Genomic DNA, 23,905 nt, shown 5'->3' on the forward strand with positions numbered 1-23,905 from the left:
ACATGTGTTCCCCATCCTGAACCCTCCTCCCTCCTCCCTCCCCGTACCATCCCTCTGGGTCGTCCCAGTGCACTAGCCCCAAGCATCCAGTATCGTGCATCAAACCTGGACTGGCAACTCGTTTCTTACATGATATTTTACATGTTTCAATGTCATTCTCCCAAATCTTCCCACCCTCTCCCTCTCCCACAGAGTCCATAAGACTGTTCTATACATCAGTGTCTCTTTTGCTGTCTCGTACACCGGGTTATTGTTACCATCTTTCTAAATTCCGTATATATGCGTTTTGAAAAATAAATTCTTTGCAAATTACATCAGTGGGGGGAAAAAAAAGCTGTTTCAATGTTACCACACAACAAAATTTTCAGCTTCTATGAAAGAGATAAGGGAAATATATATCTGCAATTATTTTATTTTGATTCAACATGTAGCATAACCATTTAAAGAATAAAGTAGTTATTAAACTAATTTGTGGTTAAGAACAATATTTAACTTAGAAAATAACTTTACCAATAATCCGGCACTTATTTGCTATGAAAAATTAGGCAACTCAGCATAACTTTTAGAGCACAGACTTGGAAGCAGCCTGCTTCAGCCTTTGAATCCTAGCTCTACCACTCTCTAGATGTGTGACCTCAAAATCTCTTAAACACTCTGTGCTGCTGCCTTTGTTTCCTCAACCATAAAATACGGAAGATTTGGTAATTTATTATAAGGAATAAAGGGTTTAATGTTTGGAAAATACTCAGGACAGTACATAACACATAGCAAGTTCAGTTCAGTTCAGTTCAGTTGCTCAGTCGTGTCGACTCTTTGCGGCCCCATGAACGCCCACTCCAGGCCTCCCTCTCCATCACTAACTCCCAGAGTCTACCCAGAGACATGTCCATCGAGTCAGTGATGCCATCCAACCATCTCATCCTCTGTCGTCCCCTTCTCCTCCTGCCCCCAATCCCTCCCAGCATCACGGTCTTTTCCAATGAGTCAGCTCTTCGCATCAGCTGGCCAAAGTATTGGAGTTTCAGCATCAATCCTTCCAATGAATATTCAGAACTGATTTCCTTTAGGATTGACTGGTTTGGTCTCCTTGCAGTCCAAGGGACTCTCAAGAGTATTCTGTAACACCACAATTCAAAAGCACCAATTCTTCAGTGCTCAGCTTTCTTTATAGTCCAACTCTCACATCCATACATGACTACTGGAAAAACCATAGCTTTGACTAGATGGACCTTTGTTGACAAAGTAATGTCTCTTCTTTTTAATATGCTGTCTAAGTTTGTTAACTGTTACTGTCCCATATACAGGCTTCCCAGGTAACTCAGATGGTAAAGAATCTGCCTGCAAAGCAAGAGACCCAGGCTTGATCCTTGGGTAAGGAAGATCCTCTGGAGAAGGGAATGGCAACTCACTCTAATATTCTTGCCTAGAGAATTCCAAGAACAGAGGAGCCTAGAAGGCTAAAGTAATAGGGTCACAAAAAGTTGTACATGACTGAAGCAACTTAGCAGCAATAGGAATATTGTCCCATATATATACCACTTCTCACATTTCAGGAAAAAAAAATTCAAACAGCAGACTAACACTGAAAGTATATCCATATTTGTAATCACATTTTCAAGAATATAAAGATTAGCTTTAAAGACAAAACAAAAATCACCATATTTTTCCTTTGATTACTGTACCAAAGTGTATGATCAGAGTCTAACTAAATAGAGAATTCTGCTTCTATTCCTGCTACCATATGATTTTTTTTTTCATTTTGCAAAGAGTTTGATTATTTAATTGCCATAATTTTTTTTTCAGTTTAGACAAATGTGGTACATTAAAATGAACATTTCTTTCCTAAAATAAGCTGTCAGAAATCAGAAGTTATAAGGGCCCTTAGGGATCATCTAGTCCAACGTTTCCTAAAATTTGCTCATCATCAGAATTGCATGGGAGGAGGTTTTTTCCCCCAGACCTCTGCCCAGAAGATTCTAATCCAATAAATCTAGAATATGGCACAGAAATAAAATTTGTCCTAAGTGTTTCATGTGATAAGTCACATATGACTTATCAGCACAGATTTGCTCCAATGGCATAGGGACAAAGTAATATATTTGGGATTAAAAAAAAGTGCTGTATGTACTGTGGGTTTCCAAGTGATTAAGACTTGCTTCTCATTAAATGTCATTTTTTTAAAGTTCGTGAGAAAATGAACACTTTGCAAACTCTAAGGCCATTTTTTTTTTTTTTTGGTAAAAGATCCCTTAAGTCACTTGTCTAACATAACCAGTGTATTGGCCAAACTGGGTGCATGAGAAAATAATTGCTTTAGATGAAAAGTAATCGCTTTAGATATGAACTAGTATATAGAGGATGGATAAACATCAAGGTCCTACTGAATAGCACAGGGAACTATATTTAATATTGCGTGGTAGATAATTATGGAAATGATTATGAAAAAGAATTTATATGCGGATAGCTGAATCACTTTGCTGTAAAGTAGAAATTAACACAGCATTGTAACTCCACTATACTTCAATAAAATATAAAAATAGAAAATAATTGCTTTAAAATACTTATTATTTTATGAAATATTCATAAAAGTTATTTTAAATATGAATTTTTCCTTGTTCATTCAGATAATTATTTTTGAAACAAATTTAGATGATTTTTCTGTACATTTATTTTTATGAAAAAGCTTCAAATTCATCCATTTGACAAATGTTAACTTTTGTTTTCTGATCAAAAACCTTATGCAAATCACCGTGGTAATATTTATTTCACACTTATTCTTGACAGCGTTGCATTATTGTTCCCATATTTTATTAGCAAATCTGGGATCCTAATGTAAGGTTTTCAGCTTGGAAAGCTGAAACTGTGCTAAGTGACAAAGCAATGCAATTTAATAATAAATTCAGTCTTCACAGGTCAAGATTAGGGGTGTCTACCCAAGTTGGAATTTTGATCTCATTCTATAGAAGGAAAAAATAGCTCTAGAAGAGAGAAGGAGAAAAGAGAGAAATGGCTATAGTCTTAAGGAATACAAAGGAGATTAGGCAAGATTGATAGACATGTGAAATTTTGAAGACTAAATTTTCTAATATTTTATCCACTCTGTATTATAAACACAAGCCACCACCCATTTCCCCTGTCTTTTTATTTCTACCTTTATGTGAGACTTCAATAAGCACTTGACATTATTTTCCAGTTTGCAGGGAGTCTAATATATATTTCTCTGTAATGTGGTACTTTGCACAGTTGTACCCTACAAGAATGACCTTCAAAGCAAAGATTTATCTTTTTTTTTTTTTTAACATATAACAAATTAGCTGCTTCCCAGATGGTGCCTTGGAAAAGAATCCACCTGCCAATGCAGAAGACTCAAGAGACAGGATTCAATTCCTGGGTCGGGGCTATCCCCTGGAGTAGGAAATGGCCACACACTCTGGTATTCTTGCCTGGAAAGTTCCATGGACAGAGGAGCTTGGCAGGCTACAGTCCGTGGAGCTGCAAAGAGTTGGACATGACTGAGCATGCACAAGCTTATTTTTAAGTGCCATAAATCCACCAGCCTTATCTATAACTCTTGAATGTCAAACAATTGGATAAATATTGGTAAGAGTTTGACCAAATATTCAGACATTTTCTTTCCACTGTTCCAAATATGTGTAGGATTTTTGAAAAATTTTGCAACATTTTCCCCTCATATGTCATCCAAAAGTTCAGCATTATTCAAACACTCAAATCTCAATAGTTAGTTTAATGGTCAAAAGTTTTCTGTTAAACAGGCTTTTTAAGAAATGGCTCCAACATAAATACAATTAGAGGAGTGTCCTTGACCATTCCTAATAGTGCTTAGTTCATTCTTTCCAGTTTTACTCACAAAGACAGATCTTCAGGTCCTAAAGTATGTCTGTTCATGTTCCATATGCATTCTAACGGCTCTGTGAAGCAAAGCACAGGATGCGCGGTTTATTAAAAGGTGGCAATTAAAATGGGTATGTTTTACGAATTTTTGCTTGTCTCCAGTGAATCAGTTTCCATAAATCTATTTAAACCAATAACTTTATAATCATAAAGAAAGAAAAAACTGCCATCAATTCCAAAACATGTTGTTGGATTGCTCATACTTTTAGGTTATATCTATTAAAATGCATATGCAGCAATTTAGTGAGTGATATAAAATTTTATTGCAGAGAAGTTTTGAACATAGAGATTGGCTATACACATTCGACTCCTGACTTTTCTAAATTTGCATAGAAATAATCAAAGAAGGAGAACATATCGTTGAAAGTGCCTATTAAAAAACTGTATAATGAACAAGTCCCATACGTTTAGAAAGTTTTACAAGTATAGGAAAGATGAGGCCAGCTCATTCTAAATTAAATTGGGAAGTAAGTGGGCAGAATCACAAATCACAGGAGAGTTCTTCCTAAACCCCATGACTGGAGAAGCAAAAACTGAGGATAAGAATGAGATTTATATGAGTCAGTTAGAGAAAAATCTAAATGCTGTAAGAGACTTCAGGAGATGCAATGGAAACCAACACTAGATAATCAATCTTTCTCTTATCTAGGTATAGAGTATACAAAATGTGACAGGGATCTTTTCACGGAGCTTCCCTGGTGGCTCAGACGGTAAAGAATCTGCCTACAGTGCAGGAGACCCAGGTTTGATTCCTGGGTCAGAAAGATCCTCTGGAGGGAAGTGGCTACCCACTCCATTGTTGCCTGAAGAATTCTATGGATAGAGGAGCCTGGAGGGCTACAGTCCATGGGGTCGCAAAAAGTTGGACACAACTGATCAACTAACACAGACACACACACACACACTAAATGTGACAGTCATCTTATCATGGGAGTGGTCAAAATCTCATGGTCTGAAATTGCCAATCTAGTTTTATCTATCCACTGCCTTATAGTGTTGAACCTATTCCTAAAATTTATTCTTTTATTATGCATATATAAAGAAAGAGTACAAGAGAGCTTGGCTGAAGAGAAAAGAGGAGCACGAGAAGTAATTATTTGAGTCAATATAGATGATAAAGAATTGAGAAAGAAAGGAAGAACAAGTCAATGTATAAAGTGACAGAATATTTTATGGTTTTGACAAAAAAGATTTAAGACTGGAGGGATGTGAAAAAATAGGAGAAAATAGAAAAGAGTGTTTAAGAAATGTTAGCATTATGACTTGCACCCCTCTTTAATGTATTTCTCAGTATTGGAACAAAATTACAATATTTTTTTAATTTTATTTTATTTTTTAACTTGACAATATTGTATTGGTTTTGCCATGTATCAAAATGAATCCGCCACAGGTATACATGTGTTCCCCATCCTGAACCTTCCTCCCTCCTCCCTCCCCATACTATCCCTCTGGGTCGTCCCAGTGCACCAGCCCCAAACATTCAGTATCATGCCTTGAACCTGGACTGGCGACCCGTTTCATATATGATATTATACATATTTCAATGCCATTCTCCCAAATCATCCCACCCTCTCCCTCTCCCACAGAGTCCAAAAGACTGTTCTATACATCAGTGTCTCTTTTGCTGTCTCGTATACAGGGTTATCATTACCATCTTTCTAAATTCCATATATATGCGTTAGTATACTGTATTGGTGTTTTTCTTTCTGGCTTACTTCACTCTGTATAATAGGCTCCAGTTTCATCCACCTCATTAGAACTGATTCAAATGTATTCTTTTTAAGGGCTGAGTAATACTCCATTGTGTATATGTACTACAGCTGTCTTATCCATTCATCTGCTGATGGACATCTAGGTTGCTTCCATGTCCTGGCTCTTATAAACAGTGCTGCGATGAACATTGGGGTACACGTGTCTCTTTCAATTCTGGTTTTCTCAGTGTGTACGCCCAGCAGTGTGATTGCTGGGTCATAAGGAAATTTAGCTACTAAAATATCAAATTAGATATTGCTGAGAAATCAAATCATCTAGATAATAACCTATTTTTAAGTGTTAATCCAGGACTTAATGCATTTTCCAGATAAAAATCATTGATTTAGATGAAACAATGCCAAATGAACATCTGGATTGCTGACATTGTAAGGAAACATAAATCCTTTAAATAAGAGGCATCAGTTCAGTTCAGTCGCTCAGTCATGTCCGACTCTTTGTGACCCCATGAATCGCAGCATGCCCGGCCTCCCTGTCCATCACCAACTCCCAGAGTTCACCCAAACTCATGTCCATGGAGTCGGTGATGCCATCCAGCATTTCATCCCCTGTCGTCCCCTTCTCCTCCTGCCCCCAATCCCTCCCAGCATTAGAGTCTTTTCCAATGAGTCGACTCTTCTCATGAGGTGGCCAAAATATTGGAGTTTCAGTCTCAGCATCAGTCCTTCCAATGAATACCCAGGATTTATCTCCTTTAGATGGACTGGTTGGACCTCCTTGCAGTCCAAGGGACTCTCAAGAGTCTTCTCCAACACCACAGTTCAAAAGCATCAATTCTTCAGCTCTCAGCTTTCTTCACAGTCCAACTCTCACGTCCATACATGACCTCTGGAAAAACCATAGCCCTGACTAGACAGACCTTTGTTGGCAAAGTGATGTCTCTGCTTTTGAATATGATATCTAGGTTAGTCATAACTTTCCTTCCAAGGAGTAAGCATCTTTTAATTTCCTGGCTGCCATAGCAATTGTTCAAATAGTGTCAAAAATACAAAAACTTCCCTGGAGACTTGCTGAATTCTGGGATGAAACGAATAGCATGATTGCCTGGATAGCAGATGCTTTATTCTGAGAACCAAAGCTACACAGCTCTAATGTAAATCTGTTTCATGACAGATGTTGAGTATTCAGGGGGAATATTTAATAACCATGGATATCAGTTTTCAAGTTCAAACAACTACTGCATCCTAGTCAACAGTGAAGAAAATAAGATTTTTTGTTTAAAAAATATAAACTGAATTCCAAAGAATAAGGAATTAATATACAATATTGGACATCACTTCTATTCTCAGGAGCCATGGCATCTTAAATAAAATGAACCTGAGGAAAAGGTGTAGATGGACCAAATGGCAAAATATGGAACAGGGTGACCTTGAAAATTCAGACCTGAGGCTTTAGGGCTAATTTAAAATGTTAAAAAACAGGGTTTATCACTTTATTCAACAATAGGCAAAGATCCAATAAGTAGGAAAAAAATAAAAAGGTACGCAAGATATACAAAAGGGGTAAAATGGCAAAATAGTAGAAAATCCACAAAAAATAGAAAATGAAATGGATTCAAATATAAACTTATCAGTGATAAGAATAAATCTAAAACAGAAATCTATGGAAAAATAGAACTAAAATATATTCCTAAAATATCATTAAAATGGGAATTGAAATTGTCTCCAAACACTTAACATACATTAATTTGACTACATTTTGCTTTATATTCTGCAATAACATGATCTTACTAAAACCAGGACATTTTTGTCCAGTAAGATAAAGTTGCAAATAACTTTAGTTTCATTTCAGGAACTTTGTGAACATCCACTTATCCAAACAACAAACTATTCAACCTGCCCTCATGAGGATACCATCTTTTTCATTTTCAGAACAATCAGTCCCTGAACTGGACTTAACAAACAGGTGTTTGCTTGCAAATGCTCTCATCAAAATTGTCACTTTGCTGTGTGTACCCAACTCCAAGTATTATATTACGGTTTTGTCCAATCTCTATGATGTTTCCATATTGAAAAAGCATGTTAAACCGGGCCCCCAAAATGGTATGTCACACCCCTGATTTCACTTTTTGTTGCACTTCTATGACTGTCAAGATAGTCATCTCCCTTACTACAGTGAAAGTAAAGATATAAAAAACAACATATAAAGAAATTTCTAGAAACAGCGATTCCACTTCTGGGTATATAGCTGAAGAAACAAAAACACTAAATTGAAGAGATACACACAACCCAATATTCATAGCAGCACCATTTACAATAGCCAAGATATGGAAACACCCAAAGTGTCCACCAACAGATGAATGGATAAAGAAGATGTAATTACGTACACAGAGTGGGATACTGCTGCTGCTGCTGCTAAGTCGCTTCAGTTGTGTCCGACTCTGTGCGACACATAAAAATGGAATTCTATCATGTGCAACAATGTAGATTGACCTAGAGGGTATTGTTATTAGTGAGATAAGTCAACCAGAAAAAGACAAATAATCTATGAATGTGGACTCGAAAAAAAAGAAAAAAAGAAATGGATGAATACAGCAAAACAGAAATAGACTCACGGGTACAGAGAGCAAATTACTGGTTACCAGTGGGGAGAAGGAAGGAAAGAGGGAAAAAATGGGGTGGGAGATTAAGAGATACCAACTACCTTGTATAAAATAAGCAACAGGAATATGTTGTACAGCATAGCGAAATGTAGTCATTATTTTGTAATAATTTTAAATGGAGTATAATCTATAAAAATATTGAAAAAAATAAATAAAAATATTGAATATTTTACACACATAAAACTAATATAACATTTTAAACCAACTATATCCCAATAAAAAGAAACTTCTTTAAAAAATGGGAGAAAAACACAAAACATATGATTAATGCAAAAGTAGTATCAGTTATAGAAGATTCAACATAATTATAAACTATTCAGTTTATCAGGAAGAAATAATTCTAAACATCTCTGTCTCCTTTCTCTCTCCTTATAAAGACTTAGAGGTAAAATCCAGAGAAAACTTTGAAATTGCACCTAAGTAAGATATTTCAACAGAGAAGGCAATGGCAACCCACTCTAGTACTCTTGCCTGGAAAATCCCATGGATGGAGGAGCCAGGTAGGCTGCAGTCCATGGGGTCGCTAAGAGTCAGGCACAACTGAGCAACTTCACTTTCACTTTTCACTTTCATGCATTGGAGAAGGAAATGGCAACCCATTCCAGTGTTCTTGCCTGGAGAATCCCAGGGACAGAGGAGCCTAGTGGGCTGCTGTCTATGGGGTCACACAGAGTTGGGCACGACTGAAATGACTTAGCAGCAGCAGGAGCAAGATATTTCAAAAAGTGAGATATTTCAATATATACCTTTAATATTTACTAGATCAAATGACATGGAGCATAGTTGAACTCTACAAGTAAAATCTTGGTTTATTACAAATACAGAGAAACTGCACACACATATTAGGGAAGATAAATTTTCACAATCTTATATAGAACTTTCACAAAATTGATATTTCAATTCTAAAGCAAATCTCAATAAATTTTAAAAAATCAGCAGCATACAGAAGTTCTTTTCACCTAATATAATTATATTTAAGGCCAATTACACACAGCAATAATACCTGGAGAGAATGCACAGAGCAGCTACTTTAAGACCCTGAAAAGAAAATAACAAGGAACTTTGGAAAAAAGGCCAGAATTTGAAAGCCAGTTTACCACCAAACTGGTAGTGAGTTTAACATATCTTTTTTCCTCACATCTTCATACCACTTAACCCTGGATGCAGGGATAGTCACAGGTAGCACACAGCAGAATAATATAAATAGAATCCCCAATTTATAGCTGGATGAACAAAAAAGACGGGAACCAGAAAGTAGCAGAAAATACCAGTAAGACTGAAAAGAGGATTTGGGAAAATTACTCTGGAAAGTAATATATGAATCCCTGGGCTCACGTCTGACTTCCTGATTGGCATAAAGCTTTTCTGTGTGGGCTGCTGATTGTGAGGAAGGCTGTGAAAGCGTGGGGGCAGGGAATATATGGAAATGGTAGCTATGGCTCGATTTTGCTACTCTAAGAAATAAAGTCTATCAAAGAAACAGTGGAAAAATCATTTTTAAAAAAATACCTTTTCTGTAGCTTCAGGTACTAACTACAGAATGTTAATGAAAAAGAAGAAAAACTCATATCTACAATCGTGTGCATACTATAAATTCAGGGGCATTAAAGCATATTCTCAGCCACATGAAAAAGTAGGGATCATTTTACCCCTCCAGATACACATTGTAAGAATCTTACTTAAAGGGTATATTATTAATCTGGTTCATTTTTGAATTATATCTGTAAATAAGTAACACTTATTTGGAAGAGAAGTTCAGATTTGCTTGCTGATGAGCAGAAGATAATAGTAACACTGCTTCAGCTGGCATTTGCCTATAATAAAACAAAATGCCTGCAATTAGCTGGATTTAGCCTCCTCAGAAGGCAGTGTAGCAACCGTCTGAAACTGACTGCTTCATCCCTTACCCCAAGAGCCTTCCTGTCTGGTGTATAAAATATCCTCCTTGAGATAAGTGCTAGTAAATAATTTTTCACCCTTCTCTTTCCATATTCATGAATGTTTCACTTCTCTTGGAATTAGTGTTCCCAGGAAACTCCCCACCTGTTCTAGCCTTCAATCCAGCAAGATATATAACTTGTAAACATTACAAAACTTGTCACCAGGTTGCACAAAACAGTACATTATCTAAATATTTAGCCAGTAGATAAAGACTTCCTTCACTTTGGAAGCTTTTTCTTTTTCCCTTGAGAAAGCAAGTTGGCATTTATATTAGAAGAAAGCATATGTGGACATCAGTCTTGTCACAGTGTAGACTCCAGATGAGCAGGGCACACAGCTGGAGATGAAGCCAGAGAACACTCCCCAGTACTTGTTCTGGTGTCTGATATTATGTAGAAGAGAAGTAAACTGCAATTGGCAAACCAGAAGCTGCTTCCATTTCCTAGATTCTATTTTAATGAAGTCGTATATTTGAAAAACTTGTTTTATCAGCTGACTATGTTTAAGATTGCTCCCTGATAGACAAGATTGGATGATATGTTTTTTATTACATTATTATGACCCAATCAATATTCACATATAGTATTTCAGTCCTCAACTCTAATGCTGTTTTGATTGACTTAGATAGTCAATTTGTTTAAATTCTCATTTAGCACCAAGGATATCTGCCAATGGAACCATTTAATCAAAAGCACACTTAAATCTAAATAACCTAAATTTTAAGAATAATTAAGCACATTGGAGAATGTAGCCTATATTAAGCTGAAATGAAAACCCATTTCTGTGCATATTCATAAATTTATGTTTTCATATTTGAAAAACTTTTTAATCAAGAAATTATGTCAACTCAGAATGAGACTACTTTTTGCTTAGATAAATAATTTAAATTAAGTCTAATATCAGAAAAATGGACATATTATATATTACAGTAAAATTAAAGGTTATTATACTTTCAGTTCAGTTCAGTTGCCCAGTCATGTCCGACTCTTTGTAAGCCCGTGAATCGCAGCACGCCAGGCCTCCCTGTCCATCACCAACTCCCAGAGTTCACTCAGACTCACGTCCATTGAGTCGGTGATGCCATCCAGCCATCTCATCCTCTGTCGTCCCCTTCTCCTCCTGCCCCCAATCCCTCCCAGCATCAGAGTCTTTTCCAATGAGTCAACTCTTTGCATGAGGTGGCCAAAGTACTGAAGTTTCAGCTTTAGCATCATTCCTTCCAAAGAAATTCCAGGGCTGATCTCCTTCAGAATGGACTGGTTGGATCTCCTTGCAGTCCAAGGGACTCTCAAGAGTCTTCTCCAACACCACAGTTCAAAAGCATCAATTCGGACAAGCAAATAGTTGAGAATTCCAACTATAGGGATAAAAGAATGAGGACAAATAGTTGATAAAAAGATAACAATTAAACATGATATCCAACTAGGAATTTCTCTAAAGGAAAATAAAATAGAGTACATAAGCCATGTATCAAGAACAATGCCTCTCCATTTATTTTTTGTTATTATTATTGATAAAATACAAAATTTTAAGAATTCACTATATGTAAGATATATTAGCTTCAGTTGCTTTTTGCCTCAAGGAAATCAATCAAGAACATAGGAAGGGAAATTAAAAATAAGAATAAGTTTAAAAGTTGAAGCTAAGGAAAGATATGAGAAAAAAATTCTGATTTTGAAAGCTACTAAAAGCTATATGACTAAGAGCTTCTATAATGATACTACTGAGTATTTAAAGACATCTACTGAGTATTTTTTAAAAATCTACAAAGTATTTTTAAAAATCTATAGATCAACAACAGTAATTAGTAAACATTCCATGACCATTTTGAATCATGTCTGAACATAAAATAGACAAGGATACAAACCAGAAAAACAATCAAGTACCCTGTCTCCAGACTAACAGGACTGAGGACTACTTTACCAGTAACAACGCTCATCCTCCATTTTCCTCCCACCTCTTAGAAAAAATGAAAGATGTCCTGTCATTAAATTTTTGCTGCATTCTGAAAGAAAAGGTTTCATGTTTCTGTAACTAGTGTCAAATAATAATAAGTGATCATTAGCAGGCACTGAGAGTTTGATATTCACCCCTGAATTTAGAGGCTGAGCTGACATCTGAAGTCCTGACACTTCCAGGGAACGAGGCTCCTGTGGGATTAAGACAGCACTGGACAGGCTACTTGGTAAACAAGCATGGTTGACTGCAGCAAGTCCCCTAGCCAAGTCCTTAACTCTGGAACTATACAAAGCAATTATTATTTATCCCATTCTTCAGGACAACTGTATGAGCTGATATATTCCCTTGTAATGGATGGAATCTGGGTCTTTAGTTACTTTCCCAAAGCCAAAAAGCGACTTTGAGGTGCATCCTCAGTAAAGAGAACAAACAGGGCATACTGTCACTGGAGTTGTGGTGGACTCTGTGAGACCCCATGGACCTTACTTAGTCCACCAGGTTCCTCTGTCCATGGGGTTCTCCAGGCAAGAACACTGGAGTGGGTTGCCATTTTCTTCTCAGGGGATCTACCCAACCCCGGTGTCATACCTGAGTCTCTCATGTCTCCTGCATTGGCAGGTTTTGTTTTGTTTTTTAACCACTAGTACCACCTGGGAAGTCCTCTGTAAAGAGAGATCATGATAATTATTACCTCTACAGAGTTCCTACAAAAAAGGATCACACTTGCTGAAGACACAGTGCTGAGATCAGGTCTCTGAGTGCCTTCTGTGCCAAGGATGCCCCAGGGAAAAGGTACATCCTTTGAACTCAGTCCTAAAAGTCTGAGATAGGTGTGAGAATCAAGGGAAGAATCCCTCAAGTAAGGCAGACTGAAAGGCCCCTCAAATGTTCAGGCAGTTCTGCCTGAAGTTCTCCTGCAAGGTTAAACCTCCAACTTGTGTTGAAGACAACATTCTATGATGCTGAATTGAAGTCTGGCACAGCCATCACTGCTGCTGCTGTCGCTTCAGTCGTGTCCGACTCTGTGCGACCCCATAGACGGCAGCCCACCAGGCTCCCCCGTCCCTGGGATTCTCCAGGCAAGAACACTGGAGTGGGTTGCCATTTCCTTCTCCAATGCATGAAAGTGAAAAGTGAAAGTGAAGTCGCTCAGTCGTGTCCGACCCTTAGCGACCCCATGGACTGCAGCCTACCAGGCTCCTCTATCCATGGGATTTTCTGGGCAAGAGTACTGGAGTGGGGTGCCATTGCCTTCTCCACAGCCATCACTAGAATGTTTCTTAAGCCCCACTCTAGACATGGCTCCTCTCCCAGAACGCGCTGTACCGTCCTCTTCCCCAGAAACCCCTCAGGTCTCTGATTCATTGACGTCAATGGTTCTCATGCACACACCAGATGCTAAGCATTAGGTGCTGGGGCTAGGACAGTGAGCAAGATGACACAGACCTTTTCCTCAAGAAAAATAATTAACCACAAGTTACAACATAATGTAATACAGTGCTGTAATGTGGTAAATCACTGCACCTGTGCCATCTGAGAGAACCCAGGAGAGCTTCCAAGACACCATTTTCACTGCAAGAAGGTAGAAAGGAAAAGGGAAGGAAATGTTTTTGAAGGTATGATGATGAAAATTTCCCATCTGATGCTTCAGGTTCTGTGGAGTTAGTGTCCAGTGCTTCTTCCGAGGGGATAGGGTGGATGTTGATGGGATTTGTGGAAAGTGGAGAAGGTTTGAAACAGTTTCGATTAGGAAAGGAATGTTGAGTAAAGAAGCAATGTAGTAAAAGTGTAGATTCTCTGGACCAAGGAGCTTTGTCTGTTTGGTTGACTTTATGTGCCCCATGTACTAGAACTGTGCCTAATGTATAGCAGTTACCTAATCAATATTTTCAGAATAATGACTAAATGGTTTGCATGTAGTTCCTGAACTGAGAAAGATTTCCCTTTCCCACCTTTGTCCAGTTCAGTTCAGTTCAGTTGCTCAGTCATGTCCAGCTCTTTGCGACCCCATGAACCGCAGCATGCCAGGCCTCCCTGTCAATCACCAACTCCCGGAGTTCACCCTAACTCATGTCCATTGAGTCAGTGATGCCATCTAACCATCTCATCCTCTGTTGTTCCCTTCTCCTCCTGCCCTCAATCTTTCCCCAAATTAGGGTCTTTTCAAATGAGTCAGCTCTTCGCATCAGGTGGCCAAAATAATGGAGTTTCAGCATCAGCATCAGTCCTTCCAATGAACACCCAGGACTGATCTCCTTTAGGATGGGCTGGTTGGATCTCCTTGCAGTCTAAGGGACTCTCAAGAGTTTTCTCCAACACCACAGTTCAAAAGCATCAATTCTTCAGTGCTCAGCTTTCCTTATAGTCCAACTCTCACATCCATACATGACCACTGGAAAAACCATAGCCATTCCTAGACAGACCTTTGTTGACAAAGTAATGTCTCTGCTTTTTAATATGCTGTCTAGATTGGTCATAACTTTCCTTCCAAGGAGTAAGTGTCTTTTAATTTCATGGCTGAAGTCACCATCTGCAGTGATTTTGGAGTCCAAAAAAATAAACTCAGCCACTGTTTCCCCTGTTTCCCCATCTATTTGCATGAAGTGATGGGACCAGATGCCATGATCTTAGTTTTCTGAATGTTGAGCCTTAAGCCAACTTTTTCAGTCTCCTCTTTCACTTTCATCAAGAGGCTCTTTAGTTCTTCTTCACTTTCTGCCATAAGGGTAGTGTCATCTGCATATCTGAGGTTATTGATATTTCTCCCGGCAATCTTGATTCCAACTTGTGCTTCTTCCAGCCCAGTGTTTCTCATGATGTACTCTGCATAGAAGTTAAATAAGTAGGGTGACAATATACAGCCTTGACGAACTCCTTTTCCTATTTGGAACCAGTCTGTTGTTCCATGTCCCGTTCTAACTGTTGCTTCCTGACCTGCATACAGGTTTCTCAAGAGGCAGGTCAGGTGGTCTGGTATTCCCATCTCTTTCAAAATTTTCCACAGTTTATTGTAATCCACATAGTCAAAGGCTTTGGCATAGTCAAGAAAGCAGAAATAGATGTTTTTCTGGAACTCTTTTGCATTTTCAATGATCCAGCGGATGTTGGCAATTTGATCTCTGGTTCCTCTGCCTTTTCTAAAACCAGTTTGAACATCTGAAGTTCACGGTTCATGCCATGGTGCAGGAGCGAGTGGTGGAGAGGAGCTATGGTGCATCCAAGGTCAGGGGCGGTGGCTGAGAGGAGCTACCCCACACCCAAGGCCAGGGGCAGAGGCCAGGAGGAGCTACCCTACATCCTAGGTCAGAGGCAGCAGCTGCGCTTTGCTGGAGCAGCTGTGAAGAGATACCCCATGTCAAGAGAAACCTGAGTAAGAAGGTAGGCACTGAGAGAGGGCATCAGAAGGCAGACAGATTGAAACCACAATCACAGACAACTAGCCAATCTGATCACATGGACCACAGCTTGTCTAACTCAATGAAACCTTTGTCCATGTGACATACAAATTTTACAAAGCCCTAGAACTCTGTCCTGGAATGTATTCTATCTTCTATCTACATTGACTCCCTTTTGAATATCATTCAATCATATGTCTTTAATACAAACCATAACTGCCAACTTTTAAATGCATATAACCAGGTAACCTTCTGAGTCATTCAGAGTTATTCTAAATGAAATGTTATCAAATCTGAAAAACTACTACAAGACTGTAAAACTATGCACAGCCTGGTAACCAATGAAGAATTATCTCTTCTTGCATTGTCTTTCATTCAGAATAAATAATAGAAACCTATGGAAAAGTTTCTATATTACAGAAGACAGCATAAAAATTAAAATAATTGAAACTCACCATTAGTATTTTATCCAGAATCCATCTGATATTAATATAAATAGGCATTACATATGTTAGGATTATTCTAATTACAATGTCATATTAAATTATTTTATTATATTTTAAAAATTATGGCAACAAAAACAGAATTGAGTAGAAGTGTCAGAACAGTGGCAAATCTGTAAATCACATCAGATAAAAAATGGTTGATGGAATAATTAGAATTTTTTGGTAAAGAAAATACTCATGAGAATATGCCATAAATCTGAACTTGCTCTAGTTGCAAGAATAAATAGATTTCTGTATAACTCTGGAAAACACAATTTAACCCTATTAAGAATTGTCTTTCTGTTTAAACAATAAAAAATTCTATACAAAAGTAAAGAGTCTGGTTTAGAAAGGCTTTCAGTTCAGTTTAGTTCAGTTGCTCAGTCGTGTCCGACCCTTTGTGACCCCATGAATTGCAACACGCAAGGCCTCCCTGTCCATCACCAACTCCCGGAGTTCACCCAAACCCACGTCCATAGTGTCAGTGATGCCATCCAGCCATCTCATTCTCTGTCATCCCCTTTACCTCCTGCCCCCAACCCCTCCCAGCATCAGAGTCTTGGATAACTAATATTTTACTATCTAGAAGTTTCAACCAAGGGTGATTCCTTGATCAAAAAGGGATTCTTGCATTGACAGAGAGAGTTTGGATTGCCAAGTCAAAATCTACAAATCAGTGAGACAGGTTATAAAGCATAAGTAGAAAGTGAAAGTGAAGTCTCTCAGTTGTCCGACTCTTTGCAACCCCATGGACTGTAGCCCACCAGGCTCCTCCGTCCATGGGATTTTCCAGGCAAGAGGACTGGAGTGGGGTGCCATCACCTTCTCCAGAAAGCATAAGTAAGGAAGCTACTATAATTGGTCACATTTACTTATAAAGAATAGATATTTTCATCTGAAAACACTTAGTGATGTTGGAATTTTTAATCATTTTGAAAGGAAGTATCTACATTTTTAGCCCAGTTTCTTCAGTTAAGAAATAATTGTGGGAGTTCCTACTGAAAATCCAAAGAGACTATGGGATAATGCTGACTCTATCCATACCCTTTTCTTATAAATAGGAGCCTGGAAATTAATAAGTACAAGTATCTATCTTGTTATTCATTCAAAAAATGTCAATCCAAACAATTTCAATCTTACTCAATAAACAAAATACTTTTATTTGTGGATTTTCTTTTTACTGTGACTGGTAACATTTCAGAAATAAAAAGAATCTATTCTTGAAGTTACTTGAGGACAAATAAGCCTTGGAAGACTCCCAATTTAACTCCATAAAAAGTGAACTGCTTAGAAGAAAGGCAATGTGTTTCTTGGATAATTGGACGGGTGCCAACAACTTATTAAGAACCAGATTCTTTTCTTTGGGACAATAAAGGATGCAAGCATTCCTTAGTGGATCATAGAAATAAAAGTGATTGGCCTCAGTGTCCTGAGTTGATCATCTCCATGGGTTTCATTTTACTTATTTTTTATAAAAATAGTACAAAAGGAATAAATATGTTTTAATTTTTATCTTATATTGGAGTATAGTTGATTAACAATATTGTGATAGTTTCAAGTGTAGAGCAAAATGATTTAATTATACATATACATGCATCTATCCTCTTTTCAAATCCTTTACCACTTAGGTTACTACATAGTATTGAGTTGAATTCCTTCTGTTATACACTGTATCCTTGTTGATATTTTATTTTTTTAATCTTTTTATTTCCTTTATTTTTTAAAGCATCCAGAAATTAGTTTGTTTATTTATTTATTTATTTATTTATTTTGGCTGTGAAGCATGTTGGATCTTAGTTCCCTGACCAGGAATTGAACCCATGCCCCTTGCATTAGAACTATGGAGTCTTATCCACTGGATGGCCAGTGAAGCACCTGTTTATGTATTTTAAATATAGCAGTGCATACACATCAATCCCACACTCCCTAACTGTTCCTTCCCTCCATCCTTCCGTTAACTATAAGTTCATTCTCTAAGTCTCTGAGTCTGTTTCTGTTTTGTAGGTACGTTCATTTGGATCCTTTCTTTTTAGATTCTGCATGTAAGTGATATCATATGTTTCTCTTTGTCTGACCTCACTCGGTATGACAATGTCTAGATCCATCCATGTTGCTGCAAAGAGGCATGTGAAAAGATGTTTCAGTTCAGTTCAGTTGCTCAGTTGTGTCCGACTCTTTGTGACCCCACGAACTGCAGCATGCCAGGTGTCCCTGTCCATCACCAACTCCCAGAGTCCACCCAAACCCATGTCCATTGTGTCAGTGATGCCATCCAACCATCTCATCCTCTGTCATCCCCTTCTCCTCCTGCCCTCAATCTTTCCCAGCATGGGGGTCTTTTCAAATGAGTCAGCTCTTTGCATCAGGTGGCCAAAGGATTAGAATTTCAGAGTCAGCATCAGTCCTTCCAATGAACACCCAGGACTGATCTCCTTTAGGATGGACTGGTTGGATGTCCTTGCAGTCTAAGGGACTCTCAAGAGTCTTCTCCAACACCACAGTTCAAAAGCATCAATTCTTCGGCATTCATCTTTCTTTATGGTCCAACTCTCACATCCATATATGACCACTGTAAAAACCATAGCCTCGACTAGACAGAACTTTGTTGACAAAGTAATGTTTCTGCTTTTCAATATGCTGTCTAGGTTGGTCATAACTTTCCTTCCAAGGAGTAAGCGTCTTTTAATTTCATGGCTGCAGTCACCATCTGCAGTGATTTGGGAGCCCAGAAAAATAAAGTCTGTCACTGTTTCCACTGTTTCCCCATCTATTTGCCATGAAGTGAAGGGACCAGATGCCATGATCTTAGTTTTCTGAATGTTTAACAATGCTAATTACTAGAGAAATGCAAATCAAAACTACAATGAGATGTCACCTCACACCAGGTAAAATGACTATCATCAAAAAATCCACAACCAATAAATGTTAGAGAGGGTGTGGAGAGCAGGGAGCCCGCCTACACTGTTGATGGGAATATAACTTGGTGTAGCAACTCTGGAGAACAAGATGGAGATTCCTTAAAAAACTCTAAGTAGAGCTACCATGTGATCCCACAATCCCATTTCTGGGCATATTTCTAGAGTAAGCATGGTCAGAAAGGATATATGTACCCCAAAGTTTGTTGCAGTACTGTTTACAATAGCCAAGACATGGAAGCAACCTAAATGTCCATTAGCAGAGGCATGGATAAAGACAACAAGGTGCATATATACAGTGGGATATGACTCAGACATTAAAAAGAACGAACTAATTCCATTTGCAGCCAAAGAAACAATTATTGATGGAGAAACAAAGGTGGTCTACACATTTAGATCTCTTGAGTTCAGGCATAGACTAAAGCCCTCTAGATGACAGATCAAGGACTAGAAGCAAAGGAAGAAAATTAAAACTGTGTGCTGAACAGATGCACTAAATTAATTTATCTAAACCCAAAATACAAATTTTGAAATTGAGAGCTTGTTGGAGTGAACAATATATACTCTATGTCAACTGTGGGAAAAGTTTCTTGAAGTATGTATTAGGTTGGCTTTCAAAATTGTTTAAATAGTTTACCTCAGAAATTGTTCTCATGTTTGGCCTGAAAAAAAGCTAACTTTTTAAATCAGATGGTGTCTCAGAATTGATTATTATATAGAACATGAACATTTTTATATCTTAGACTGAATATTCAGATATAAAGAGACAATATTGATCTTAAAATATTTTGAATAGAAAAATGATATAATAATTTCACCAAAGTCACTTGGGACCCAGTCTAGAGTTCATCAATGGTTTTTTGGGGATACATTTGACAGATACTACTTGAATCAGCATACACAAGGAAAGGAATGTTTTTTAAGAACTTAGGGTTATTTTATTTTATTTTTTGAACAATACAGCAGAAAATGCACACTGGATATCTGGAGTTACCTGGAAATCAATGGCCACTAAAAATGAGAATAAAGTCTCTTACAATCATGCTAAGTTGCCTCAGCCATGACCAACTCTTTGTGACCCTATGGACTGTAGCCTGTGAGGCTCCTCTGTCCATGGGGATTCTCCAGGCAAGAATACTGGAATGGGTTGCCATGCCCTCCTCCAGGGAATCTTCCCAATTCAGGGTCGAACCCATGTCTTCTTTGTCTCCTGCATTGGGACGGTGGTTCTTTACCAACTGAGCCACCTGGAAAACCCCCAAATCTCTTCATTGATGTCAAATTTACAGACTCATTGCATTAGCCAGTAATTACCATTCCCCAGCTAAAATATACTGCTTTTTCATAGCACTTGAAACACTTCTGTTCAATAACGTTCTACCTACATTGCCCCCAACAATTCTGTCCATTTACATTCATTAGTATGCTTAAAGTGGTTTGTGTCCCTTCTCTAACCTTTTTATGCTCATTGTCCTTAACTTTTGCAAGTACATAAAGCAATTAATAAGCAAATTAATTAAGTAAAATAGCATATACTAAGAAAGTCTTTTTCTATTAAATTTAATTTCAATGCTTTGGAAATGCTTGACAAAGATACATTACTATCTTACAGTTAAATTAAATAAGAATGTGAAACTACAAGGGTGGTGAAAATTAGTTTTTAAAAAATAGAAAAATTCTTTACTAAGTATGCTTCACAAAGGCATATAAGTTCTTGTTCCATTAAAAAAATTAATACTAGGAGTTGCAAGTGGTGCATTGTGTATTTTGTGTACACAAAAATATTACAACAAACTCCAATCTGTAGACCTAACTTACAGAAAAGACTTCAGTCTTCTGTGAAAAGACATGGGAAATAAATGTGCGTTCACATTAAGAAAAATTAGAATCCTTAGAGGAAGTATACATTCCTTCTAAAAGATTCTTTGCCTTAACCAAAGTTTCAATTGCTGATATTAATCTCATAAAATGAAAGGAGTTTCTTTGAACCGTTCCAGTTTCTGTGTCTCTCTGGGATCAAATGGTCACTTGCTCTTGCTTCTCTCAAGTGCATTATCTCACTATAAGCTGAATGAGTTCTTATTTGGATGCAAATAAAAATTAAACAACCAACCAAAAAAGCACAACATCTTTACTCTTTGACTGATAATGTGGATTGTTTAATATTCTCTACTTTTGATGAAATCTCAGGCAAGCCATGAAAATTACTTTTCATTCTTAGATCATAAAATGTCCTTTAGGCACTTTCAGTACCAAGAAATATCTCCCTTCAATAATAAATACCAGTCCTTTGTCATAACTATAAAACTCTCTACTCTCTCCTGGGCTTCCCCAATGGCTAAGCAATAAAGAATCCGCCTGCAATGCAGGACATGCAAGTTTGATCCCTGGATGGGAAAGACCCCCTGGAGGAGGAAATGGCAACACACTCCAGTATTCTTGCCTGAAAAATCCTATGGACAAAGGAGTTTGGTGGGCTACAGTCAATGGGGTCTCAAAGAGTCAGGCAGGACTGAGCATGAGCATGCGTTCTCTCTTAATTCAAAATTTCTTTCCCACTCAGCTTTGGACTGAATTCTCCCATTAATTTTCTATCTTATTGCTAGCTATGTAAGGAAAGAGCTGCAAATTATTCATATTGAACGCATAGCTAGTCTCCATTATGTATGTGTTCAACTCAAATGAGTTTCTAGGGGAAAACATGTTTCTCTGAGATAAAAAAAATGCTAACCCAGTAGTGAGAATGGGAAGTGTCATGTCCATTCCACATCACAACTCCCATTTGTTTTCTCTCCTTTCTTCTCTCCTGCAAGCCACACAACTAACTACCATTAATTACCACTACCAATCACAACCACCACAGAGAGCAAAAAACCCTAACTTTTTACCAAAACAAAAATAGTTTGGTCAAATGATTTCTATCAAACCTGGTTACTTAGCAGGCAATTAATGGGCTAACAGAACTTTCCTTTAGAAGAAACCAGAAGTCCCAAATAGACTTTGATAACTTATTTGGCTGAGCTTACTTAATAAAACCATAAGTGCTCAAGGCCTGGTTGTTGGAGCTTTAGATTCAGAAATTTAAGTTCACAAGTTCACCTACTGTGATTGTATTAGTTAGCTGGTAGAAAGGGCAAGGGAGACAAGCTAGCAAAGGAGATCCTTTTAGGGTGTTGCATGCCATGAAGGATTAGCTTTAATGAAGACTGACTGCAGAAGTTCACTGTTAATTGAGTCTCAGGGGAGGCCTCACCAAGTAGCTGAGAGCCAAAGGATCTGGTTACTCCGTCTACTCTACAAGAACCAGAGGTGATAAGGGTTTGGCCTTTTTTTTTTTTTTTTTTGAGTAAATGAAAACAGAGCCAGGCCAGGATTTGGGCTCACCAATTTCTTACTCTTTCACTGACTGATTCCTAAGATAGCCATGAGATTTGCAATAAGAAGAGAACTTGTGTCAGGTCTTCAACTCAAAAATGTCTTGCACTATAGAGTATTAAATATTCCCAAGAGATATGTTCTTCAAGCTATTACATTGAGATGCCTTGCCTTTGAGAAAACTAAGATTATGGCATCTGGTCCCATCACTTCATGGCAAATAGATGGGGAAACAGTGGAAACAGTGGCTGACTTTATTTGGGGGGGGCTCCAAAATCACTGCAGATGGTGGTAGCAGCCATGAAATTAAAAGATGCTTCCTCCTCGGAAGGAAAGTTATGACCAATTTAAATGGCATATTTAAAAGCAGAGACATTACTTTGCCAACAAAGTTCTGTCTAGTCAAGGCTATAGTTTTTCCAGTAGTCATATATGGATATGAGAGTTGGACTATAAAGAAAGCTGAGCACTGAAGAATTGATGCTTTTGAACTGTGGTGTTGGAGAAGACTCTTGAGAGTCCCTTGGACTCCAACCAGTCCATCCTAAGGGAAATCAGTTTGGGGTCTTTATTGGAAGGACTGATACTGAAGCTGAAACTCCAATATTTTGGCTGCCTGATGCGAAGAGCTGACTCATTAGAAAAGACCCTGACGCTGGGAAAGATTGAGGGCGGGGGGACAAGGGGATGACAGAGGATGAGACAATTTGATGGCATCACTGACTCAATGGACATGAGCTTGAGTAAACTCCAGGAGTTGGTGACGGACAGGGAGGCCTGATGTGCTGCAGTCCATGGGGTGGCAAAGAGTTGGACACGACTGAGTGACTGAACTGAAGTGAACTGAACTGTCTTTCTCTATCTAAAGATGTTTCTTTTGGAAGAATAAGAGCCCTCTCTTTCTTGGCCATAGCTGATTAAAGATTTACAGATTCTTACTTTCAACTTGATATTTCATGTCACCACAAGTGCCAGGCAAGTCACCACACAATTATGTCAGAGTTGTGCTTCGCATTAACTAGAGTTAAGTCCTTTGTTCCTTGATTGGAAATGGCATAGAGAGATCTTTGTTCACTAACACTCTGAATATCTTATTACTGCAGATAATTCATTCACTTACAAGCATCTATCAAGGGTTCACTATGTGCCAGACATAAGATGGGAGCTGAGCATAGAGGAGTAAATGGCTTAGGCCGTTTTCCTGACTTTTTTTTTCACAGAACTTGAACTTTTGTTTACCTATGTTGATTTTGTTTACCTATGTTGATTTTGTTTGTGTTTCAGAAAAACATCCTTTTTTCTCCACCTTGTCTCCAGCCCTATAAACAGGTTTCTGGGGTTCACAACTGAGAAATGACATTTCATTCTAGATATAAACAAAAGGTGTAACTACAAATCACTTAACTCAGATTTCTCATTAGAAGTCTCTGCAACGAGATCCTGCTGGGGATGCTCTTTTAACAGAGATAAAGTCTTTTTCTTTTTTGTTCTCAGAATGATGAAAAATAGATAGCAATGATGATCAAAATAAATTTATCACAACAGTCACAA

This window comes from Bos taurus, chromosome 5 (assembly GCF_002263795.3).
Source record: "Bos taurus isolate L1 Dominette 01449 registration number 42190680 breed Hereford chromosome 5, ARS-UCD2.0, whole genome shotgun sequence".
Classification (NCBI taxonomy): Eukaryota; Metazoa; Chordata; class Mammalia; order Artiodactyla; family Bovidae; genus Bos; species Bos taurus.